The 8,553-nt window shown below is 35.2% G+C and overlaps 1 non-coding gene across 1 annotated transcript; it reads left to right on the forward strand.

Annotated features, from left to right (window-relative positions):
* The first annotated feature begins 4,476 nt into the window (after nucleotides 1-4,476).
* LOC131176178 (small nucleolar RNA R71) lies at nucleotides 4,477-4,583 on the forward strand. Its single transcript, XR_009146303.1, has one exon. It is a non-coding gene; the product is annotated as a small nucleolar RNA R71 (small nucleolar RNA).
* The last annotated feature ends 3,970 nt before the right edge of the window (nucleotides 4,584-8,553 follow it).

The following is an 8,553-nucleotide window of genomic DNA, read 5'->3' on the forward strand; positions in this document are numbered from 1 at the left end:
GCCCAATATGCTCTATGCTCTAACTCCAAAGGTAAATGACAAGCTTTCCCACAAACCAATCTAAATGGGGTAGTGCCAATAGGAGTTTTAAAAGCTGTTCTATAGGCCCAAAGAGCATCGTCTAACTTTAGTGACCAATCTTTCCTCGAACTATTCACAGTTTTCTCAAGAATTCTTGTCAACTCTCTGTTTGAGATCTCCACTTGACCACTAGTTTGCGGATGATAGGGTGTTGCAACCTTATGCTTCACTCCATATTTTTGTAATAATCTTTCAAATTGATGGTTGCAAAAATGAGAACCTCCATCACTTATAATGGCACGTGGAGTTCCAAATCTTGTGAAAATGAACTTTTTAAGGAATTTAATCACAACTCTAACATCATTAGTTGGAGATGGTATAGCTTCAACCCATTTGCTCACATAATCTACTCCAACTAAAATGTATTTGTGTCCAAAGGATGATGGAAAAGGTCCCATGAAATCAATGCCCCACACATCAAATAGTTCCACTTCCAATATATTTTGGAGGGGCATTTCATCTCTCTTCGAGATATTACCCATCCTTTGACACCTATCACATGCATTTACAAACTTCCTCACATCTTTAAACATGTGTGGCCAAAAGAACCCTGCTTGAAGAACTTTTTCTGCAGTCTTTGTCACGCTCATATGACCCCCATAAAGTGAAGAATGGCAATCTTTAATAACATTCCCTATCTTCTCATCAGCTAAACATCTTCTAATCAACCCATCTCCACATCTCTTGAACAAAAATGGCTCTTCCCAATCATAATCCTTCACATCAAAAAGAAATTTCTTCTTTTGCTGCCATGTTAGGTCAGGTGAAAGGATTCCACACACTAGATAGTTCACAAAATCTGCATACCAAGGGATTTTTGCATTCATGATTATTAACAGTTGCTCATCGGGGAAATAATCATCTATTGGGGGTTCTTTTCCCAAATTATCTCCTTGTTATTGCCTCAATCTAGATAGATGATCTGCTACCACATTTTCTACTCCTTTCTTATCTTTAATTTCCAAGTCAAACTCTTGAAGGAGTAGCACCCACCTTATCAATCTAGGTTTAGCCTCTTTTTTCTGAAGGAGATACTTGATAGCTGCATGGTCCGTGTACACTATTACCTTTGACCCCACAAGATAGGACCTGAATTTGTCTACTGCAAATACCACTGCCAAAAACTCTTTCTCTGTAGTAGAGTAATTTATTTGAGCATCGTCTAAGGTCCTACTTGCATAGTATATTGCATACACCTTCTTATCTCTCCTTTGTCCCAAAATAGCCCCAATGGCATAATCACTAGCATCGCACATTAACTCAAAAGGTAACGACCAATCGGGAGGCTGCATAATAGGAGCAGATATCAAAGCTTCCTTTATCCTGCAAAAAGCATTCATACAATTAGTATCAAAATGGAATTCCACATCTTTACTCAATAAATTGGTAAGAGGCTTAGAAATCTTAGAGAAATCCTTGATGAATCTCCTGTAAAATCCAGCATGCCCCAAGAAACTCCTCACTCCCTTCACGGATGTTGGGGGTGGCATTTTCTCAATAATTTCTACCTTTGCTTTATCCACCTCAATACCCCTGTTTGACACAAGATGTCCCAAAACAATTCCTTCTTGTACCATAAAATGGCACTTTTCCCAATTCAAAACTAAATTGAACTCTTCACATCTCTGCAAAACCTTAGACAAGTTAGATAAGCATTCATCAAAAGATTTACCATACACAGAAAAATCATCCATGAACACTTCCATAATACCCTCAATCATGTCAGAAAATATGGACATCATACATCTTTGAAATGTAGCAGGGGCATTACATAGTCCAAATGGCATCCTTCGATATGCAAAGGTACCATAAGGACATGTGAAGGTAGTTTTATCCTGATCATCTGGGTGAATAGGGATCTGAAAGAACCCTGAATAGCCATCCAAATAGCAAAAATAAGAATGATGAGCTAGTCTCTCAAGCATTTGATCTATAAATGGTAATGGAAAATGGTCCTTTCTAGTTGCATTATTTAATTTCCTATAGTCTATACACATTCTCCATCCGATTCTGATCCTTGTAGGTATTAGTTCATCATTTTCATTTTTCACTACTGTGATGCCCCCTTTCTTAGGTACAACATGAACTGGACTTACCCAATTGCTGTCAGAAACAGGGTAAATGATACCTGCATCAAGCAATTTCAAGATTTCCTTTTTCACAACCTCTTTCATATTTGGATTCAATCTCCTTTGTGATTCTCGAGAGGCTTTATGATTATTTTCTAACAAAATTCTATGCATGCACACAGAAGGATGTATTCCTTTAATATCATCAATGGTATAACCAATTATCCTTCTATGCTTTCTAAGAACTCTTAACAAATTTTCAACCTCACAATCAGTCAATTTAGCACTAACAATTACAGGATATGTAGAATTTTGACCTAGAAAAGCATACCTGAGATTTGTTGGAAGAGGTTTCAACTCTACCTTAGGTGCTTCACCTTTTTCAAGCTTTGATGATGAAGTTGTATCTTGCTTCAAGTCCCCAATCTTTTCAATATCAGCCATAGGCAAAGGTGGATTTCCTTCCAAAATTGTAGCATATTCTGCAGCTTCTTCAATCTCGTCCCCTTTTTTGATGTTATGAACCAAACAAGCTTCTAAGGGATCTTTAGGATGTTGCCTTTTAAGCACTTCTCTGACCTCTTCATCTATCACATCAATTCTCAAGCATGAATTTGAATCATCTTTCTTTTTCATTGCTTGAAACAAATTAAATTCAACTTTCTCTTCCCCAACTTCTAATGTAAGCCTCCCATTTTTTACATCAATAAAAGCTCCAGAAGAAGCAATTAAAGGTCTACCAAGAATGTTAGTAATGTGTACATCCTCCTCCATCTCCAATACCACAAAATCCACTGGTATAAAAAATTTTCCAACTTTCAGAGGAACATTCTCAATTACCCCAATTGGAAATTTAATAGACCTATCTGCTAGCTGTAGTGATATGGTAGTAGGCTTCATTTCTCCAATCTTCACTTTCTCATAGATAGACAATGGCATCAGACTAACACTGGCTCCAAGATCACATAAAGCCTTATCTATACTGATATCCCCAATGTGACATGGTATGGAGAAACTTCTAGGATCTTTCAGTTTGGGTGGAAGCTTATTTTGCAAAATAGCACTGCTTTCTTCCGTGAGAGCTACAGTCTCAAATTCCTTCAATTTCTTCTTGTTAGATAAAATCTCCTTAAAAAATTTAGCATATGAAGGCATTTGTGCTAAGGCATCAGTGAAAGGAATAGTCACATGCAAAGACTTCAATACTTCCAAGAACTTCCCAGATTGTTTATCCAATTTCGCTTTCTGGAACCTTTGTGGGAATGGTAAAGGTGGCATGTAGGCTTTAGGTGCAACATATTTTGGTTCTTCCTCTTTGCTTTCCCTCTCCTTACTTCCTTTTTCTTCCACTGAATTTTCTTTCTCAGCTCCAATTCTAACTTCAGCTTCAGTTTGTTCATCTCCTTCTCTGTTTTTCTCTTCTTCAATTTTCTCTTCAATCTTTTTATCTCCATTCTCCAATATTTTTCCACTCCTCAATGTAATAGCCTTGCAATGCTCCCTTAAATTTTCTGGCTGGCTAGGGAGCTTCCCAAATGCTTTGTTACTTGAAGAGCTAGCTTATTGAGCTATTTGATTCTTTAACATCTTGTTGTGTGTTGCCATTTGATCCACTTTAGATGCTAATTGAGAAATCATTTCTTGTTGACTTTGATGGCTCACAAGTAGAGTTTCAATCATAGCTTCCAATCTAGCTGTCTTGTCTGGTTGTGCTTGTTGTGGTAGAGGTGGAGCAGGTGCATTTTGAGGTTTAGAAATTCCAGGAGGAGGACCTCTATTCTGTTGAAAATTCTAATGTTGTTGATATCCAGAAGGTTGCTGAAAATTCTGATTTTGCCCTTGTCTACCTCCCCAAGAGAAATTTGGGTGGTTTCTCCATGCTGGATCATAAGTTTCAGAAAATGAGTTACCACCTGGTCTTTGGTTGTAGTTCCCCACATAATCCACTTGCTCACTTGAAAAATCTTGATTAAGTGCAGAAAAATCTGCTGCACAATTGACATTTGCAGCCCCAACTTCTACTGAATTACTAGAACCTCCGGCTGAAGAATCTACTTTCATGCTTAGCTTGTCCATCTTCCTTGTCAAAGCATTAAACTTAGCATTTATCATATTCATGGCATCAAGCTCAAACATACCAGCTGGTTTCTTGATTTCATTCCTCTCACAACTCCATTGGTAGTTGTTATAAGCAATTTTATCAAGAGCAGAAAAAGCTTCATCTTCAGATTTTTCCATAAGATCACCTCCAGAAGATGCATCAATTGTACTTCTAATAGCTAGTGAAACTCCATTGTAAAAGTGTTGAACAAGCATCCACTTAGGAATCCCATGATGTGGACATCTCCTTTGCAAATCCTTGTACCTCTCCCATGCTTCATACAAGCTCTCATCATCTCTAGGTTTGAAAGAAGTCAGCTCATTTCTTAGCTTAGCTGTCTTGCTTGGTGGAAAATATTGAGCTAAAAATGCTTGAGAAAGTTCATCCCATGTTGTGATAGAACCCAGTGGCAAAGAATGTAACCACTCTCTAGCTCGGTCCTTCAGAGAAAAAGGAAATAATCTGAGTCGAATTGCATCATCAGAAACTCCATTTATCTTCAACATATCACTGATCTTAAGAAAGTGTGCTAGATGCACATGTGGACTTTCACTTGGATTTTCTCCAAATTGTGATTGCTGTACCATCTGACAAAGTGCAGGCTTCAGTTCAAAATTATTAGCTTTTACCCTTGGTCTTGTGATACTTGGCATGAAATCCCCAATGTTAGGATAGGCATGATCCTTCACAGAGCGGTTGTTATTGTTGTTGTTGGCCATTTCTTCTTGTAATTCCTCTTGCTCTTGTGCTCTTTCTTGTTGTTGTTGAGCTTTAATTTCAGCTTTTCTCCTCTTAGATTCTGCTCTTAAAGCTTTTGCTGTCTTTTCTATTTCTGGGTTAAAGAATAGATTGATTTCTTCACTTTTTGTCCTTCTCATAAAATAAAGCACCTAAAAAACAAAATAAACAAATTCTCAAAGTAAAATGGTAAAAAGAAAATAAAATAAAATGCCCAAATTAACCAAACAAACAATTGTTCAATATCAAACAAAAATCAAATCCCTGGCAACGGCGCCAAAAACTTGATGTGACTAATCCGCAAGTATACGGGTCGTCTCAAGTAATAAAGTGATGAATCAAGTATTGTTCCCACGAGGATTTGCTGTTTGATTACCAAACTATGAATGAAGCGATTATTTAGGCTAATGATTAATGAATAAATGGTAAATGTAAATGAGCAAGGTAAATTGATTAATCTAATTGAAATAGGTAAGGAGCAAACAAATAAATTCTAATTCTAGTTCGCAATTAAACTAAATTAACAATGGGTAATTTAAATGAAAGTCTAATTATGGTAAAAGTGATTCCAGAGTTGGGGTTTATGCATAAATTAATTGGGATTTGTCTTGGGCATTCCAATTTTAGGGAAAAAAAATAGAGTTTGAAGGAAATTGATTCTAAATTCCTTTGATATCTTTTTCAAGCAAACCAAAGTGTGTTCTAAAATAACCAAACCTACTTTCGTATGTTATTTGATTACTTTAAAACCCATTAAGTTTTGTAACCAATAATTAATTCCTCTTAAAATCCTAGTTTATTTCTAAATCTAGGTTATTTTAAGTTCCAATCCTTGATTATCTATCAATGACTTTCACCTTTCGGTCCTTCAATCAAAGATTAATATAATACCCAATGGGTACCAATATTAGGCAAGTAAATCAAGCACACAATGAAGGAATCAAAACTCATATTTATGTAAAATAAGGAAATACCCAGTCCAAATCCACAAATTAATCTAAAACATGTTTCCCAACTCTGAAATCTAAAGAGATTACTCACTCATGATGGTATTTACAAGAAAGATTGATGGAAAAGTAAAGAAAAACATGATAAAAGGACTAAAATAGAAAAACCCAGGTAGAAGAACCAAAATCTCTGGTTTCTGGAGCTCCAGAACTGGTACAGCAGCTCCTCCCCAAAAAGAATGGCGTCTCCTCCTCTTCCTCTATTAATTTTTCTTTCCTCTTTGTCTTTTCTCCCTTTCCTCTTGTGGCAAAAATAAGGAAATGATGAATTTTTATCGTCCCAAAAAGTTGCCCTAAAAGTAAATAAGAGCCAAGGAGTGGATAGGAAATGAGGTATAAAATTATCAAAGTCAGCAGCATCTTTCACGTTCTGGGCAGTCTGCTTAGGGTTCGGCTTAACCCTAAGCAGCTTCTTAGCAAATTTCAGCTTCCTTAGCAAATTTCAGCTTCTGGTAGCACTGCCTGCTTAAGGTTAAGCAGACCTTCAGCAAATCTCGGCAGACTTAGAGTAAAATGGACTTTTCTGCTCCTGCTTGACTTGTGCTGCCCCTTAAGCACTGCCGCTTTACCCTAAGCATGATCTTAAGCAAAGCCTCAAGCAAATTTCGGCTGGTTTGCTCTTTCAAGACTTGATTTCTTTAACTTTTCTCCATGCTTAAAGAACTCCAAATCTCTTCAAATCACTTCCTATTGCACTCATTGATCTTCGATTTGCCACAAAATCCTATCAAAAACAATAAAATTACAAAAATCAAATATAAAGTATCTAAAGTTAACAAATAAGATAAAATAAAGCTAAAAACATAAAATACACTAAAATATGAGGATAAAATGGATGCAAAACTACCCTAAAATGCCTATATGAAATGAGTGTAACAATGTGCACAACGATTCGATCTCCCCGACCATAAGGAGTAAGAATCACTTCGAAGATGGCCCTTACGGATTAGTCTTGTATAGAGTTAGTGAGATTAAGAATAGTTTTTGGAAAATAAGTAATGGTGATTTTTAAAATGAGAATTGTACATAATTGATTTTAGTGAAATTTTCTCTTTATTTCCATAAATTGTTGGAATTATTTTAAATGTTTAGTTATGATTGCTAAATTGAATTTCTTGATCAATGTCATTTAAATACTTGATTTGTATCATTAAAAATATTGACTTTGATTTGATGAATTTCAAGATGTTCAAACTCTTTGCTATAAGTTTGTCAATGTATAGTGTATTATGTTTTAAATTATTGTTGTGCACCACTGAGTTTACCGCTCAGCAATAATTTTGTATAATGTCGCAGGTGAAAGTAATATAGAACAGCTGAGTAAGATTTCTTGAAGACACATTGGGACTAGCTCCAGGTATATCATAGGTATACCCCTGTATATTACATTTTGATGTATTCATGTAATAATATGTATGTAAATTATTTGAGTAGTTGTACAAAAATTTTTGTAATATTATTTTGGTATGTAATGAAATGCAATTATTATAATATTAATTTGAGAATTTATTTATCTGTATTATTTTGTAATATTAATTTTATTACCTTAATAAATGTAATATTTATATTTCTTCCTGAGTTTTGTAATTTATGAATAGTTTTCTTTATGATAAGTATGGCTTGATAATTTAATTAAGTTGATTATATTGAATTGGGATACGAAAATGATTTGCATTGGAGTTGTGGTTGAGAAAACATATTGAAAGTGTTTTTCTTTTTAGATTTTGAATAACTGTTTTCTCAAAATACAGCCGGCACTTTACCGAAATTTTGAACAATTTTCGTAACACCAGATTTTAATCTAGGATTTGATCCATGATCAAAATTTCAATTAAAGGCTTTTTAATAAATATTCAACGTTCTCACCACTTTAAAAATTTTTAGAAATTATTTTAAAATTTCTTGTAGTATATTTAATGTGTTACCGGTAAGCGAAGTACGGTAATTCATTAGGTGTATTACAGAAACATGTTATGTCTTAGGAAGGGGTAAGGTGTGACACTTTGTCCTTGGAATCAAAGATGCCTTCAGCTTCTTGTTGAGATGATGTTAATGACAGAAAAGCCTGAAGAAGAATTAGATTTTTTAAGAAAATTAAAATTAGTAGTTCTGGCGCTGACGATCCCCCTAAATTAACTTTATATAATACCAATTTACCTTAGAATCTAATCTGTACCAGTGAATTTGAAGTTCCCAAATCATGACGCTCCTGCCGACATCGATACTTGACACTGAGTAAAATCACCAACCAGTAATACACTCGAGGGTACAGTAACCCTTTCAGGAACTTTACTATTTGTGTGCCTGTGTCCTCATAACCAGTTCCCATCCCAATTTTGTTTTATATTCCTTCTTGTTTAGGAAGGCCAATGGAAGATTATAGGAGATACCCACTCCTAAGTAGCCATCTCTTTCATCAATTAGAGCTATTAATTTAAAAAGAAAAAAAAGAAAGATTTTTGCACCAGCGTAAATAGCTCTCCAAAGTTATTCTAGGAAAAAACAACATTCATCATGGACATAACTCAAAATTTCAAGCATGAATGCATACTTAGAA

This window comes from Hevea brasiliensis, chromosome 18, assembly GCF_030052815.1.
Source record: "Hevea brasiliensis isolate MT/VB/25A 57/8 chromosome 18, ASM3005281v1, whole genome shotgun sequence".
Lineage (NCBI taxonomy): Eukaryota > Viridiplantae > Streptophyta > Magnoliopsida > Malpighiales > Euphorbiaceae > Hevea > Hevea brasiliensis.